This window comes from Hydra vulgaris, chromosome 05 (assembly GCF_038396675.1).
Source record: "Hydra vulgaris chromosome 05, alternate assembly HydraT2T_AEP".
NCBI classification, from domain to species: domain Eukaryota; kingdom Metazoa; phylum Cnidaria; class Hydrozoa; order Anthoathecata; family Hydridae; genus Hydra; species Hydra vulgaris.
In genome coordinates this window covers 32,443,402-32,462,448 of record NC_088924.1, presented here as the reverse complement: position 1 = coordinate 32,462,448, position 19,047 = coordinate 32,443,402, and the positions used below count along the sequence as shown (strand labels likewise).

Here is a 19,047-nt window from a genome sequence, read left to right as displayed (position 1 = left end):
ATACGATTCATCGTCAATAATAATTTTTTTCCGAAAAATCGAAACCAACCAACTTTGAACGAACAGCTGCTTTTTGAACCGGTGTTCTTTTTGGTGTTTTAGTTTTTTTACGATAAAAAATGCTAGTTTTTTGATGAATAATTTTGCATATGTACAGCTGTGATACATGAAATCGTTTTGCAAGACCAAGCTGTGAAATACCATCCTTTTGATCAATCGATTTTTTAAGGCGCTTTATCTCTTTTGCAGGCATTTTTATTGCTTTGCGACTAACGCCAACTTTTCTTTCTGGTCCTATATCGTTCCCCTTTCTTTTAATAAGTATATTATAAATAGTAGATTTTGGTATGTTCTCCATTTGAAAATAATTTACAGTATAGTTTTTATTGTCATCCGGATGCAAATCCAAAAATGCGTACACTCGTTTTCTGAGGGAGTCTTCGTTATAAACTTTTTTTTTCATTTTTAATTATTCTTAAATAAATTTTTTAATAACACATTTAAAGAACTAAATTTGCAACAAAATAGAAGTGATTGCAATTATATAATTAATTTTTCCTTTGTAATTTTATATTTAGACAAACTTTGTCTAGAACTATTGGAAGCTTAAAAAACTGTGTAGAGTAATAAATGCGCTTTTTTTTAAAAAAAAAAAAAAATCAAAGCTAATGTGTAACAAAGAATAGATATTTTTAAAAATTAGGTTATACAAATATATCAGGCCAAAATAAAGCCTATTTACAACCATAACACCAAAAGAGATTATTGTGTATTACTGTTTTGGGTGATTTAACGCATCCAATATGGAACCATTCCTTGCATAATCCACATTGTATTATTGGTTTTTGGTTGCTTGGCATTCTGCGAGTGCAATATATATCTAAAAACTCCAATTCTAACTTTTCAAAGGACATTAACAAATGTTTTCTCAAATCTTTCTGAGTATACTTTACAATTGATGGGTTCTCTGCCAAAAGTAAAGTTCACAAGCGTTAGCAAGTGCAAAAAGTGAACCCAAATGATACTGAACAATTACATATTAAATTTTAATTCTATCAGTATTGCAGTGCAAAAGATTAGCAACTTGGTTTTTTAAAGAAAATGTTAACTTATAATGCAAGCTATCATAAACACTGACAATGCCTCTTAGTGCAGTCTATTGTTGCTATAGTTATCAAATGCTATAACGAATCATAATTCAAAGATTGGGTAAACTCTTTATCTTTTTGGACCTCTAAACTATTTGTGAGTTGTAAAATGAGATCTTGAAACCAAATATATTACGAAAAACATTTTTAAGAATTTGCAATCCAGCATAAATGATTGTCATTTAGCCATCCACCATTTATTAAAACACTTTTGTCATTTTCTGAAAGTCTTATATTTCTAATTTGAGCAAGACCATATCCACCATTAGTACCTCTTCTTCTACACCAGGACAAATAAGGTTTATTTACGCATGTTCTATTTGGATGGCAAAAACTTTGACATACATAATTCTGTATGTATTCTGGTTCTAGAACCAAACTGTTTGCAAGAGCATCGTCTTGTAGCACACCTATTTTTGCATTGACAATCCAAATTCATTAAACCAAATTTATCTTTAGTCTTAACATTTTCGCGTCACGGTAAGAAAGGACGCGTGAACTTTCTGGTTAAATGCACTTCCGCGGTGCTCTGTGACAAGACCGTTAGGACTTCTTGGGGCACCTAAAAAAAAAACAAAAAAAAAAACATCTAAATGAGCGTTAATTATGGGACATTGTATAATATCTTTTAAACTCTCGCTTAATGTACCTAGTATAGGCGACTCATTAACAGAACTGCATGATCTTGGAAGATCTTTAATTAAATCCTCATAAATATCATTAATTAGTTCATTTTCTGTATATTTGTTATGGTTATTCCTATTTTCTGAAGACGAATCAATAAAGATTGCGGGATTTGGAGGAATCAGTTTGTCCTCAAAACTCAGATCGAGAACTTTCTGTATGAGAGGAGCTATAATCAACCAAACGTGTTTCGCGATTTTGTAAAATTGTTGAGATGACACAAGCGGTCAAGAAATGACAAAAATCAACATTATACAGAATTTTTTATATCACTCTACATTCATCCATACACATAAATAACGGGACCTAATATTTTCTACTTTTTGGTTATGTTTAAATACGATTAGAAGATGCCAATATCAGACGTAAAGCAATGCAATAAAACTGTGACAAAATAAATCATAAAAAAATAACGTTAAAAATGCAATTATTTTATAGTTTTAATAAATATCTTAATAAATGCCCAGCCAACATTGACATACGGGTACCGTACGGAGCCCTTACGGGTTGTCCACTGGGTTCCGTATTAACTGTCTTTAGATAAAAAATGTAATTTTTAGTATCAAAAGAAAGAAAGGTTTTTGGGATAAACACGTGAAAAGGGTGCAAGAGGGTATTATTCGAAAGCTCTACATCTCTCACACCTTGATAGGTGGGTTAAAACTTAAATATTATTTTTTTGTAATAATAAAAAGTATTTATATAAAATACAAATTTTTCATAAAAAAATCAAACTATATACAAAAATCAATATACAAAAAGATTATATACAAGTATCAACTTAATAAATATATACATACACACTATACATACACCTATCAATAAGTGTATATGGATTCAGCTAAGTGAATCTATATAAACTTATTAATAAGTATATTTATAGTTCTTAATAACTACATTCCTGAATCCTCTGCCATCCCTTCTGCCACCAGGAGGTTTGTATTTAAAATGAGGCAGGTCTTTACCTCCATTCTGGGCCCATATGCGGAAGGCCCTTTTTGATTTAGGCCCGGGGTGGCTTTGGCGCCAAACCAAGCAATCACTCCAAGACAAGTCTATATTTAAAACAAAAAATTAAATGAGTGTTAGAAAAATTAAAATGAAAAACAAAAATTAAAACACAGTAAAAAACTTACCAAGAAGGTCTTGATTTTCACTTTGGATGCCAGATGGCAGTGATGACTGGATGAAGCTGGTAAATCAAATTTTTTAAATTTTTAATATAAAATAAGTTTAATAAAAATTATAAAAAATAGTGTTCATTAAAAAACAAATTTCTAACATCATTAAGATATATCTACCAAGATCCTCCCTTTTGCTTCTCTTACCTCCTTTAGTGTCTCTGTAATAGAAAGTGAGAAATACCTTTTATATTGTCGGTTCAAGACAACTTGCACAGCATCAAGACAATCAGATGTCATTTTTTTAAGCTGGTTATCAATGAAGCTTATATGAGTGTTAGGGTTAGCAATGGAGCATATATTGATTTTAAAATGTTAGGGGCAAGAGTATTCCCAAAAAAGTCTGTTCTTCTGCAAACTGAACAGCTGGATTAGATTTGCAATTTGTAATTATTAGCAAAATTTTTTTCACTAACTGACAACCAGACACACGATCAAAAGTTGCATCCTCAGCTAAAACATAAAACTTTTTTATTCAAGGCTCAGTAGAGAATTTTCCGAACAATGCAAGCACGCACATTTTTTATGGCAGTTTTATTACAATGCCCCTCTTAGAATTGCTTGCAAACTTTTACATTTTACTGTTCCAACAGTGAGGAAATGTTTAAACTCACTGTAATGCTTCTTAAAAATGAACAAGTATGAAAAAGAATATGAAGCCGATTTCCGATTTTACAAATCCTTTTGGATCATCTTTGACGTCTATAAACCTCATTTTGTTTATGACTAAAGCAATTTTAACTGCCATCATTTCCAAATAATTAACAACTCTCATACTCAAGAGACTGTAATACTGAGCGACTTGAAACTGCAATTGTGTCAAGAAGGTGCAAATGGCAGTTCAGCTCATTCAAATTCTTGCCCTAGGTTGCACAAACTTTGCTTATAGTAAGATGATTGACTGCAACTCTGTCTGAAATTGTGTTAGATATATTTTCAATAATCGAGTTACAGCATTCATCAAAGCTACTTTGGTAAAAATCTAAATAAACAAATCCTATATAATCAATTGAAGTACATATATAACTTTCATATTCAAATGCTGTTCCTCCTGGTAACTGATCTAGAGCAAACACAAGACATTTATATTTAGTTGTTAAGTTAATGCTATTAATGTGGACACTTTCTTGTGTTGTAGCATCAAACCCACGACTAGGATTATTATTATACATAGCCCAAGCTGCTGCTTGCAAATCTCATTTAATTTCAAAGTTTTTTTTTCAGCTTTAAAGTGACGAATCTGCTCACTGTAATTTTATTTTTTTGTGTGTTTTTTCAGATCTGGTACTTCTGTTGTATTCAAAGTGTATTAGAGCCAATGCGTACTTGCAGCAATTCAAAATTAGCAGTTAAATATTTTTTGCATTCACCATAAAATAGAAACTTTGTTTTTAACCCCATGATAGTTGAAAAAAAAAGTTTAATTTTTATAAATAAGGAATAATATATTTAAATAATGGTAAATATAATGATTACAATTGCTAACTACATTAAAACTATTTAGTACAATTAAATAATCTATATCCAACATCATTATTGTTATTACTCGTACATTCTACCCCTCCTCACTGCAAGTGTATCGCATTATTGAAGCTTAAAACAGTTAGCAATCTAATTGAAGTATAGTATTAAGGTGTCTGAGCTTTTTTTTCCTAATGAAATCACCCATGTAGTAAGAAAAAAGGTTATTAAGGGTGAGAGAATATATTAGAAAAATGAACCAGCATTCCTTTGATATATACTTGATGTCCAAACAACAACAAATCTTTACCTAATTGGAGTATAGTATTAAGGTGTCTGAGTATGTTTTTTTTATATTTTATGTATGTTTTGTATGTATTGTTTTAAATTTTATTAACATTGATTTTATAACCAAAATAAGAAAAAAAGTTTTTTTAAAAAAAAAAATTGAATTTAAAAAAAAAAAAAAGCTTTCACACATGCACAAACACGTCTTTGCATAGGTTCACACAGTCGGATGCATAATTCTCTTGGAAATTCTTTCCAAAGCTTTTTTAATGCCTGCTGTAATTGTGCAACACAGGCTATGCTATCTTTGACCAATCTCTTATTTATCTAAGCCTGGTATGTTCTTGATGCGATTGAGATCTGGAGAACGAGCTGGCCAAAGGATAACCGTAATGTTTTTTGGTTCAAGCCACTCTTTAACTAAGATTGCAGTGTGAGCCGTAGCGCCTTCGTGCTGAAAAATCCATTGTTGTCGTCTTCCGTAAAAAGCTCTGGCTGTTGGCAAAAGTTTACTTTCAAGGGTCTCTTTGTAGTTGTACTGGTTAATTCTGCCGTTATAAATATTGTATGAGCCTGTTCCTTTATTGGAGAAGCATCCCTATATTCTAACTGATCCTCCTCCGCCTCGTATCTTTGGTACACAAAAACACTCTTTGAACTTTTCACCAACCAGCCTCTTGTTGATTAATCTTGACTTACAATTAATCACCTCAAAATTGGATTTGTCGCTGAAAATAACTTTGGCCCAGTTTTCTACAGACCAATGAAAACTTTCTTTACACCACTTTAATCTTTTTAGGCGATCTGAGACATGCAAAAGTGGTTTTCGAGCACCGACGTAGCAATCTAAGCCTTTCTTATTTAGGGATCTCCGTACAGTCCATCTGCTAACACTAACGTTACCAGGCGTATTTGTGAACCCTTCAGCAAGTTTGCGGTAAGAAATTTTAGGGTCTTGTCTAACCTTTCGATAGAGATAACTTTGGTCTCTTGAAGTTAGCTTTAAAGGCCTGCCAAGCCTTGGTAAGTCTTTGACATCATTATGTAGCTCGCGGTTTTTCAATGTTGTTTGTACACATTTAAGCGAAACATTGCACATTTGAACTATATCTCGTTGGCTTTTTGTTTTATCTTTTAGCAGACCTACAATTTGTCATCGTACGTTGTCTGAAACAGCTTTTCGGCCCATTTTTGTCTTTTTACTTAATTAAATAATTACCAATATAAATAATTCAAGATATAAAAATGAGAATTTTATTTTCGCAAGAACGCTTATAGAGTTGGAAAGAAATCAACCACCAAATTTTAGATCGCTCGAATAACATTTCCTTGAGATATTTCAACTTAAGTCGTTAAATTTTAGTTGACTCTATTTTTTTGCTACATTAGAAGTACAAGTATGTTCTAATTAAAGTATTAATTAGTCAAGACTGGTTAACCTAATGAGTTCCAATTATAAACCATTCGATAGAGAATCAATTAATTAAGACAGCTAATACGCTTTTAATTGTATTAATTAGTTGGTTTCAAAGATAATTGTGAAAAAAACAAAAATTTCACACAAACAGAGTAGCGAATCTATATTTATGCAACCCACTGTATGTATATGTATATATATACAGTATAGGACAAAACGAGTGCAACCAAATAATGCTAATTTAGTTTCTTTATATAAAAGTGCTGCATTTTTTCAATTTAGAGAAATAACTATGTAAATATATAAATAACTGTTTAGAGACAAAGTTCTTCAAGTTTTATTCATCACAAAGTTCATTATTTGTACACGAAAATTAATAAATTAATCAAAAGTATTAAAAAAAGTTGATTTCCTTCTGGACAAAACAAGTGCAACTCGACAAAATGTTGACCAAGCTGTATTTCGCTACCAATATTTCGTGGCGAATCCTTTGTTGTCGATCACAGCCTTGCATCTTCGAGGCATAAATTCGATCAGGTGATCAATGAAACTTTGTGGAATCGCTGCCCAGGACTTTTAGATTTGTTTAAACAGTTGATCCGCATTACTAACACCTTCACGATTAATTCTGCGGTTGACAATCTCCCACAGGTTCTCGATAGGGTTGAGATCTGGAGATTAAGGCGGCCAATCCATCACCGATAGGTGGTTGTCTTGAAACCACTGCTTGACTACTTTTGCAGTGTGTTTCGGATCGTTGTCTTGCTGAAAAACCCATTTTATTGGCATATACCATTCAGCATGAGGTAACATAACATCTTTCAGGATATTTTTATACATGAAACGGTCCATTATTTCATTGTTTCGATGTATTGGACCTAGACCGTTAGCAGAAAAACACCCCCAAACCATTACATTGGCTCCACCATACTTCACGGTCTTATGGCAGTAACATAAATCGAGGCGTTTTCCGGCCGGTCGACGTACACGGCAAATGCCATCGCTCCCAATGATGTTGAACTTCGATTCATCACTGAACAGGACAGTTCGCCATTTCTGCACATTCCAGTCAATATGAGATGTAGCAAATAGGAGTCTTTTCTTATGGTTTTTTAGTGAAATCAGCGGTTTCTTTGCAGGGCGTCGAGAAAACAATCCGGCTTCAACAGCACGTCGTCTGATTGTTCGGTCCGATACAGGCAGCTCTAATTGCTTTTGTATCTTTACTGATGATATCCAGAGATCCTTCTTGACGGATCTGACGATCATAGTTGGATTTTTTATAGAATTCATTTCTTCGATCATAATTTTATCAGCTAAATTTCTTTTTGCAGTATCATTGAAGTATTTATATGCAAGATCGTGCTGGTAAGCTGCATTATCAACTCTATCTATAGGTTTACTCCATTCTTTATATGCGTCAGTAGAAGTTAATCGTTCATCTAAATTAGTACCAGGACCTGCAAAGTTCATTCCAGGTAAATGCATTTCACCTGGAAACTTTGACCATGGTAGTTTTATTTTACGTGTTGATGAATTAATCGAACTCACTAAATCTTCTCCTTTTTTTGAGGATACAAATTGAGTTTTTAACCTTCCACAAATAGCGCAATTTCCACGTTGCATATTTCTATTGTTTTTACTCACAACATTTTGCAAGTTTAGTGTATTTTTTTTTTCTACATTTAACGCAGTACATTTTATATATATAAAAAAATTTTTTATAAAAAATCTTTATATATAAAAAATGGATATTATAGATTTGTCATGGAATGCGAATAGCAATAAGAGAAATAATAATAAGTTGTTTCCTAAGAGTATAAGAGGAATTATTGTTGGAAAGTCAGGTTGTGGAAAAACTACTTTATTATTGAATTTACTTTTGAGACCTGGTTGGTTAGATTATATTAATTTACAAGTTTTTGGAAAATCTCTTTTTCAACCAGAGTACAAAATATTAAAGCAATCTTTTGAACAAAAATTACCAAAATAAGTTATTCTTAATCTATTTAGGTTTAAAGACGAAATAAAAAAATCAAATGAAAATCCAGATTTTGTAATTGATGAAGTTTCAAAAAAATTAAATGAGAAAACAGATATGGAGTGTAAGTTTTTTGAAACGGAAGAAGATGTGCCAGATCCTCAAGATCTTGATATTCATACGAATAATTTGATGATATTTGATGATTTACAATTAACAAAGCAAAATAAGTGTGAAAAATATTATATAAGAGGAAGACATAGTAATGTAGATTGTTTCTATCTTGCACAAAATTATTTTATGTTACCTAGGCAAACTATACGAGAAAATACAAATTTTATTTGCTTATTTCCTCAAGATTCAAAGAATTTAAATCACATATATAATGATCATGTTTCCAGTGATATGGGAAAAGATGAGATTAAAATTTTTTGTAAAAAAGCATGGTCAGAGCCTCATGGATTTGTTATTATAGATCTATCTTCTAAAAGATATGGAAAATATAGAAGTGGATTAAATTGTTTTTATATACCAAATTGTTGAAAATAATATTATCTTATATATAAAAATGACATGTTTGTTAGTGAACGGAAATAGCAGTATATTAAGAACTATTTATAACCCTGTTATTCAATTTAGAGAAGACAGAGAATATGAAATGACTCTAATTCGTATAGATACATCTTACAGTTTTCCTAATATTAATTCTTCAAACAATAATTTTAGATATAGCGCAAATAATGGATCAACTTGGAAGGATATAAACATTCCAATTGGATCTTATGAAATTAAAGATCTAAATGAATATATCCAATCGATTATGATAGCAAACGGTGATGCAACTTCAGCAGTTGAAAATATTACAATTGTAGCAAGTAGGAATACATTAAAATCAACTTTAACTATTGCAACTGGTTATAAAGTTGATTTTACAATTTCAAATTCAATTAGAACTATTTTTGGTTTTGACAGTGGAATATATTCAGCAGGCTCTAATATAGGAATTAATATAGCAAAAATACTAAGTGTTAATAGTATATTAGTAACAAGTGATATAATAGAATCATCGTATGTAAAGGAAGCAACTAGTAATATATTCATTTTTCCCAAATGGATTTTGGATTTACGAGGAGAAGAAGTAACTATTAGATTTCATATAAGAGAAGTAGATAAGTCGTAAAATGATTTTAAAAAAAATTTTTTTACTTACATATAAAAATGAGTAAATATACTAATATTAAAGTAAATATTTCAGAGGGACAATTGAAAAAAATTAAAAAAGCAATTGATAAAAATGGTTATGGAGCTAGTATTAAATTAGCTCATTCAGATCTTAGTGGCAATCATGTATTAGCTGTAACAAAATAGCAATTGAATAAAATTACGAAAGCATATGAGAAAGGTACTGGTGTGATAATTAATTTAAGTAAAGCGCAACTCATTCACAATTCTAAAATAGAGGGTGGATTTCTAGGAGCACTATTACCTTTTCTTGGTACAGCTGGAAGATTATTATCAAGCGTTGCTCCAGCTCTTACAACAGGTTTATTAACAAGAGTAGGTTCAGCAGCTGGATCAGCTATGGTTGATAAAATTGCTGGAAGGGGTGTTGTGTACATGAAAAAGAATGGAAAAGAAATGACTGCTGCAGGAAATGATTTATATATGAGACCATGAAGTAAAGGTGGTTCTATAGGTGATGGATTGTACTTACGTAGTGGAAATGGATATACATCAAAAGGATCAGGTTTATTGTTAGGGCCAAATTCACCATTTGCTAATGTTCCATTTTTGAATATACTTTTATGATTTATTAAAAAAATTTTAATCTTTATAAAAAGAAATGCCATTACATATTTTAGGAAATTTACTACGTGAACTTCCAAAACAACTTATTTATTCGAAAGTACACTCAAAGATATTCAAAGATTAAGATCATCCTTCAGTATTAATAAATAATAATAAATATGAAATATTTGCACAAAAAAATATTAAAATAAAATCTCATCAATATATTCTTTTAAAGTTTGGTGTAGTAGTTAATGAAGGTGTTGCAGTAGTTTCATTGAAAGAAAAACATAAATTAAAAATATTAGGTTTACAAAACTCTGTAATATCAGAGACTGTTGGAGATATTATAATAAATGTTGTTAAAAATTCTGATTCTCATATATTGATTAAAAAAAGGAATAGTTTATGTTTTGTGAATTTATTGTAAATATATTAAAAATTATTTTTTGAAAAAAGTAATTTTTACTTATTAAAATGGAGTTTAATTGCAAAAAGCTATGTAATATTATTTATTTAGATATACAAAATGATGAAATAATTAATCAATTATATCCAAATCTTCCAAGTGCACCTGATGAAGAAAATAAGATTATTAGTGCAGATCTATATCGACTAAACACAATTAGTGAGATTCAAAAGGAAATAGAGAGTGAGAGAGAAAAGAGAAATATGTTAAGTAAAAAATATCATAGAGCTGTAAAAATAATTTCAGCTATTGATAATTCATTACTAGCAAGCACTATGGCACTTGGAACCATTGGAATTGGTTTTTTAGCAACAATAGTTGCAGTACCAGTAGCTTTCGCATGTGAAGGTGCAGCATTAGGAGCAGTTGTTTTATCATTAATAGGAGGACAAGTTAATAAAAAATTAAATTTAAAAGCAGAAAAGCATGAAAAGATTAAAGTACTTGCTGATTCAAAACTAAATACAATAATTGACTATATTTCTAAAGCTTTAGTAGATGGAAATAAAGATGACAATGAATTTAAACTAATACTTAGTGAACTTGAAAAATTTAAAGCTATGCTTGAGCAAATTAGAACAAATTCAAAAGAGTTAATGAATGAACAAACTAAAGAATCATTAATTAAACAAGGAAGAGATGAAGCAATTAATATACTCCAAAGCAAATTTAGCAAAAATGTAAACGCCAAAACGTAAAGCGTTGTGTTTTTTATCTTTATTTATAAAAAAGCAAAATGTCATTTCTAAAAATTGAAGATCCTGAATTAAGGGATAAAATTGTTAAAGATTACTTAGATACTAAAAAAAGAGTAAAGCAGAATGATTTAAATGAAAGGATGGGTGAAACTAAAGAACTTTTACCATCTCATGAAGAATATAAAGGTATGAGTCTAGGAAAAATTGCAACAGATTATCTAAGAATGTATGCTAATAGTAAAAAATCTGCAGATACTTCATTTGGGATACGTGATGAAGATGGTATATTTTATATTGGAAAAAAACCAATACATATTAATGATAATGATATAATTATTGATGATGAAAAATATTATGGTACTCCTAGTCTTTGGGAATTGATAGTAAAGTTTAATCCTAGTAAAGGAGTATATAATGAAGATGATCTTAAAAAATATCGAGATATATTAATACATACAGATGCAATTACTTCTGAAAACCCATACAAACCAAAGTCGTCTCATAGTGGAAAATACAGAGAAATAATAGCTCCTATTTGGAAAGACATAAAAGAAAATAGGAAGCATGAATCAAAAGGAAATGGAATTGGAGGTAGAGTATAAACTATAATTCTTCCTAGTGACTATGATGCATTAGTTGATCGGCTTTATTTGTGTATAGCTGCATGGAAAGCAGGTAACACTGGAGCAAGAAATAAAGGTGTTGCAATTTGTGATGAATTATTACGGCGAGGTGAAATGGATAGTTCACAGTATAAAGTAATACAAAATCTTTTATAATTATTTCTCAGTGCATATAAAAAAAATATATAGTACATAAAAAAATGCTAATTGTTAATAATAAGAGATATATAAAAAAACATGTTGTTGGAGGAAGTAAAATTTTTAAATATTTTCCGAATAAAAACGTCAAATGTAACAAGAGTGTCATCAGCTATGTTGAAGAAGATGGCTGCTACTGATTTAGGAAAAACTGAAATAACTGCTGCTAAATCAGCAGGAAAAGAACTTTCAACATCATCGATAGAAGCTGCTAGAAATGCTGCAGTTGAAAAAGGAAAACAAATAATTGATAAAGCATCTTCAAAAATAGCTTCACAACCTGTTAATAATAGAATTAATGAATTAATTTCAAGTTTTGAAGCACCTACTTTGCATGGAAAAAATAATGCAGATGAAGTAACAACAAATATAAATAAATTGATGATGGGGTCTGCAATAAGATCAGTAAAAAAAGGCCAATGTAAAGTATCAAAGAAAAATGCTATAAGAATAAAAGATCTTGTTAAAATGGGACGTGGACTTCGACTTGCGTAAATTTAGCTTTTGTAAATTTTTTTATATCGTTTTTTAAGAATTGTCAATCAAAAAAAAATTTTTTATATATTGTATATAAAAAAATAAAATGACAACTTCCGAAGTATTAAATTTTACAGAACCGATAGAGATAGATAATAGAATTGAAAAATATAACGAACTTGAATTTGAGCCAGTTAATGGCACAAATTTAAATAGTCCTGGAGAAATAAGAATTAACGTTTATGAAAAAGATATGTTCATACTTCTAAAGCGTATCTCTTATTGAAGGACAACTTGTTAAAGCTGATGGAACAGCTTATGCTAATGCAGATGCAGTGACCCTTACAAATAATGGCCTTTTGCATTTATTTGGTCGAATAACATACCAATTATCAAATAAAGAGATAGAAGCTGTTTATAATCCAGGTCAAGCATCTAGAATGTTAGGATTGCTTAATTATGCAAATGACTTTTAATTAGCGCAAGAATTAAATCAATTATGGTATAAAGATACTACATCAACAGCAGTACTCGCTGATAACACAGGGTTTGCAACAAGACAAGCATGCATAATTCAGAAACCAACTACAAAAGGAACATTTTCATTTTGCGTACCTTTAAGACACATTTTTGGATTCTGTGATGATTACGACAAAGTTATGTATGGTGTTAAACATGCAATAACTCTTGTAAGACAAAGTGATGATAATGCAATTTTTAGACTTGCTGCTGCAGCTGCAGGAAAGTTAATCTTAGTAAAATAGCATTGTTTATACCAAGTTTGATGCCATCAGATAAAGAAAAGTATAAACTTGTTAAGAAAATTGAAAATAAAGTGACCATTCCAGTAAGTTTTAGAATGCGTCAGTGTGATAGTACAACTGTTCAACAAACTAGTTTATTTAATTGGCATTTGTCAATAAAGACATCTCCTGAAAATCCAAGATACATTATTGCGGATTTCAAACAAATAGATCTAACGGTGACCAAACTGTCAATGCTTCAATATTTGATCATTGTGACTTGAAAAGTTTTTGCGTTATGCTTGGTAGTGATTATATGTGTCCTTATATTGATTATAATTTGTCATTTCCAAATCAGCAAATTTCAAGAGCTTATAGAGAAGCATCTGTGTTTAAAGAAAAATTTTATGGAATGAATGAATTGATTGCAAACAGCAATATAAGCCCTTCTGACTATAGAGATTTATACCCACTTTTTGTTTTTGATATTAGCAAACAATCAGAAAATTTAAAATCATCAACAGTACAAGCACAAATTAAAGCAACATTTAATACAAATGTACCAGCAAATATGCTCTTGTATTATCTGATAGAATCAGATAATACAGAAAATTATTTAAAATTTTTTTCTTTATATAATAAAAATGTATTATACAAAAAAAAGTTTAAAAAGTTTATTAGAAGAAAATAACATTTCAAAAACATCTGACAATATCGCTACATTGATAATGATTGCAATGGAAAATGGGCTATTAGATAAAGAATCTATTGTGGGTGAAGTGAAAGAAGTAACTGAGAAAAGATCAGTTGGAAGACCTAGAATACATCCAGTAAAAGATGTTGATGAGAAAAGATCAGTTGGAAGACCTAGAATACATCCAGTAAAAGAAGAGAAAAAAGAAATAGATCTAAAATATGAAAGATTAAGAACAATTAAGAAAAAACCAGTCACTATTAAATTAACAAACATGGAAACATGAGAAGAAACAGTATATAAATCCTTATATAGTGCAATGCGTGGAACTGGTCATGGATATATTCAATTCAATTCATATATATTCTGAAATAGTTGTTACATTCACGGAAGTTTACAAATAGTACATGTACTAATCTTAAGTAAAAACCTTGTAAATAAAAGCTACTAAATATATTGTTAATGCTAATAGTAATAATCGTCCACAGCTGTAACAAAGCAAACATTAAAAGTTAAAGGAGTAAAATGCTAATAATGATAATAATAAGAGTGGTAGTAGTAACAATAATAACAATACAATGATAAAAGTATAATGATAATAATAAAAATAAAATGACAACAATAAAAATAATTACAATAATCATAAAAAGAATAATAGTCATTTAGTATTAGTCACACACATACACCTTTTATTAATGTGATTTATATTATTATCATATTTTGTTAATGTGATTTAAACTATACTGTGATTTATAAACTCAAATAGATAATCAAATATATTAATAAAGTTGGTTATATAAAAACCTTACACGACAGTAATTATGAAAATATTAGAATATAAAATTATGTTCATACACACATATATAGACACATAAATAAACACACATATATACATACACACACATACATACACATATACATATATATACATACACATACACACATATATACACACACACACATATATACATACATATATATATATACATACACACATACATATATACATATATACATACATATATATATATATATACATATATACATATATATACATACATATACATACACATACAAATATATATATAAATATATATACTTACATACACACGCACACATATAAATATATACAAACATACACATACACACATACACATCCATGTATACATATACACATACATACATATACACTCACACTTATTCACATGCGCTTATCACAAACACTTATACATATATACGCATATCTTTGGATTTATAAACTGTATTTGATTAGGAAGGAATGGAATAGGTTACTCTTAAAAACATAAATTGAATGGAGAGCTTTTAGGTCATAAGGAAGGTTATTCCAAGATTTTATACTTTGATTTTTAATGAACTTATATTCATAAGTAACAGAACGATGATATAAGACTGTAAGATTCAGATTATCAGTTGATCGAAGATAGTATCGGTTACTTGCATTTTTTGGGAAGAAATTGTTGAAGGTAAGAGGTAGGTTTTTGTGTTGGTGGTTTCAGACAAACTGGCAATTCAAGAATTGAACAAGGTCACATAGTTTAAGGATCTTAGAAGTAAGATAAAGCACATTAGGATTGGATTTGTAATTCTGAAAATGTATTATTTTTAAAGCTTTGTTTTGAAGATGAGATATCCTTAAAACTTCATGCTGTTGAGATTGTCCCCATATTTGACAAGTATATCGTATATGCGAGCCAAAAATGGCATGATATATGTTTAACAATGCTTTCAGATTGACATAATGGTGAAGTTTAGCCAGCATTCCATTTGATCTGCTCAATTTTAAGGCAAAGTCTTTGAGGTGGGATACAAACGATAGGTTGGAATCAATTATAATTCCAAGATATTTGATTGAGTTTACAGGAATGATTTTCTGGCCACTTAATCTAAAGTTTAAATTTTTATTGATTTTTGTTTTTTTAGATTTGAATATGACCAGTTCAGTGTCGTTACAGTTGAGGGAAAGCTTATTTGAGCGAAGCCACTGAATTAAATTGGCAAGATCATGATTAATGTATTTGTTAATTTTTTTAAAGATTTGTTGATAATGAGCAAGTTAGTATCATCAGCAAAGTGGTAAGGAGTTGCATACTTAATTGAGTTATTGAGGTCATTAATATAGAGAAGAAAAAGTAGTGGTCCTAATACTGAGCCTTGAGGAACACCGTTGGAACATTTTATTTGAGTAGATTTTGAGCCACCGACTGAGACAAACTGAGATCTGTTGTGAAGATAGGAGGTAAACCATTTAAGAGGTATTCCTCTGATTCCATAATATTCTAATTTCTTGAGTAGGATAGAATGATCTACTGTATCAAAAGCTTTTTGTAGATCTACAAAGACACCGCATGCAAAGTTTTTATTATCAAGAGCTTTTCTAATTGACTCAGTAATAAGTGAGTGAGTCGTGGAATGATTAGCATGAAACCCATACTGGTGTTTGTAAAGGCATTTAAATTTATTCAAAAATGCATAGAGCCTCTTATGCATAGATATAGATATCTTGAAATGTGTGATGGGAAAATTGATAATGGATATAAGATTGAAATATTAAATTCTGAAAAATTAAAAAAAAAATCTTGATATATAAAAATGGGATCTGATAATTTATTTGAAAATAAAAATGCGATTGAATTGTTAAAAAATAATTTAGATAAAGTAAATTGGCATATGTTATCTAAAAATCCAAATGCGATTAATTTATTAAAAAATAATTTAGATAAAGTATATTGGGAATGGTTATCTGAAAATCCAAATGCAATTGACATTTAAAAAAATAATTTAGATAAAGTAAATTGGATAAATTTATCTCGAAATCCAAATGCAATTGAAATATTAAAAGATAATTTAGATAAAGTAAATTGGGAAATTTTATCTGCAAATCCAAATGCGATTGACATATTAAAAGATAATTTAGATAAAGTAGATTGGTCTTATTTATCTAAAAATCCAAATGCCATTGAAATATTAAAAAATAATTTAGATAAAGTATGTTGGATATTTTTATTTTTAAATCCAAATACGATTGAGATATTAAAAGATAATTTAAATAAAGTAAATTGGCGATGGTTATCTGAAAATCCAAATGCAGTTGAATTGTTAAAAAATAATCTAAATAAAGTAGATTGGGAAATGTTATCTGCAAATCGGAATGCAATTGAGATATTAAAAAAGAATTTAGATAAAGTAGATTGGAATTGGTTATCATATAACCCAAATATCTTCACATATGATTATGAAAAAGTTCTTAAATTATTCCTTAAAGAACCAAAAAAACCAGAAAGATTTAGATAAAAGCGAGAAAAGTGTGGAATTTTTAATTGAAATTCAATTAAAAATTTATCTTTTAATGCGATTGAAATATTAAATTCCGAAAAATTAAAAAATAAAAATCTTGCCATATAAAAATGTGGATGCATTTAAATTTATTATAAAACTTTGCATTTTTATATGACAAGAAAAAATATTTTAAAAAATTATTTAAAGAAAATGAAAATTAAAAAAAATTATCTTGCTATATAAAAATGGAAAATAAAACGGTGAAAGAATTAAATCGCTAAAGAGAGAAAAACTAAAAATTATTCTAGAATGAGAAGAAGTGAATTAAAAGAAGTGTTATCGCACACACAGATAAGAACAGAGTATCTACTTGATGAGCCTGTTCCAGATATATCATCAACAATTTTAGCTCCGTTACTTTTTCAGTCTATTACACAAATTAGAAAAGAAATAAATAAAAAGATTAATTCTCTTGCAGATTGGATTTTATCATATGTTCCTGATAAAATTAAAAAAACAGCTAATGAAAAGATTGATGAATTAAAATCTATAGTTTCAAATTTGTATCAAAAATATGGAATTAGAAATCTGATAGAATTTAAATTATCACAATCAGCTGTTAAGAATGTAACAAATCAGTTTTCAGTTAAAGGAATAAAAGGATATGATGCTTTATCTTTCATGAATGCTGCTAAAAAAAGTGCAATTAAAGTACTAACTATATAAATCAAAGGTTTATATAGTTCTCACTTGTGAAATGGAGCATACTGATATCAAACCGGAGAAACTATAATCACATCTGCACCATTTAGAACTAATAATCAAGTTGTATTAGAAACAACAGATTTAGATGAGTTTTATGAAACATCAAAGCAGAAAATTTTAGAATCATTATCATCTTTTCAACAGTTAGGATCAGGTTGGAGATTTGTTTCTGTTGAAAAGATGGATATCAATATTATTGATTATAATCCTATTAAAGCTAAATCATATATTCCACTTGATAAAAATTTAGCAAATAAAAATGCGATAACTAATATAAAAAATGAAGATAATCAATGTTTTAAGTGGTGTATTGCAAGAGCATTAAATCCAACATATAATAATCCTCAAAGAGTAGATAAAGAGCTTAAAAATCAAGCTAAAAAAATAAACTGGGATAAAATAGATTTTCCAGTATCTTTAAATCAAATTACACAATTTGAGAAGAATAATCAAGATATATGGTTATGAAAATTCAGAAGTTCATATTTTGCACGTATCAAAGAATAATGATCGTAAACATTTAATAGATTTATTTATTAATCTCAAATGGAGAAGCGAATCATTACTGTTTAATAAAAAATTTAAGCAGATTACTTTCATCACAAACATCAAATAAACATTGCAAAAAACACTATTGTAGAAATTGTTAGTTAGGGTTTAATTCTGAAGAATCGTTATCTAATCATAAATCGTATTGTGAAACACATGATTCAGTACGTATCGAACTTCCACCACCAAATTCCACAATGCAATTTACTAATCACAATAAATCAATGAAAGTTCCATTTGTAGTATATGCAGACTTTGAAAGTTTTATCAAACAAATTGACACTTGTGAACCCAATCCGAATGAATCTTATACTAAACAATATCAAAAACATATTCCAAGTTCATTCTGTTATTATATTAAATGTTTTGATGAAAGTTTTTATCAAAGCAGTCCAGTCACATTTACTGCAAGTAGTGAAACAGATGATGTTGCACAAAATTTTGTTGATAGATATTAAGAAAATTTGTGATAGTATTAAATTTCCAAAAAAAGATGATATTTACTCATAAAAACAAGCATGATTTTAATGCAGCAACAGAATGTCACATTTGTGGAGAAAAACTAAATAAAGATAAAGTATGTGAC

The 19,047-nt window shown here is 29.2% G+C and overlaps 1 long non-coding RNA gene across 2 annotated transcripts in view; it reads right to left on the bottom strand.

Annotated features, from left to right (window-relative positions):
• Window positions 1–675: 675 nt before the first annotated feature.
• LOC136080789 (uncharacterized) overlaps window positions 676–19,047 on the bottom strand; it is a 46,676-nt gene continuing 28,304 nt past the window's right edge. The window contains exons 5-7 of one of the 2 annotated variants that reach the window (XR_010638643.1): window positions 2,969–3,024; window positions 1,798–2,887; window positions 676–1,710 (exon numbers count right to left, since the gene is read on the bottom strand). This is a non-coding gene — a long non-coding RNA (uncharacterized LOC136080789). Of the gene's footprint in view, window positions 2,888–2,968; window positions 3,025–19,047 lie in introns of both variants that reach the window. The other variant, XR_010638642.1, reaches the window with a different exon arrangement.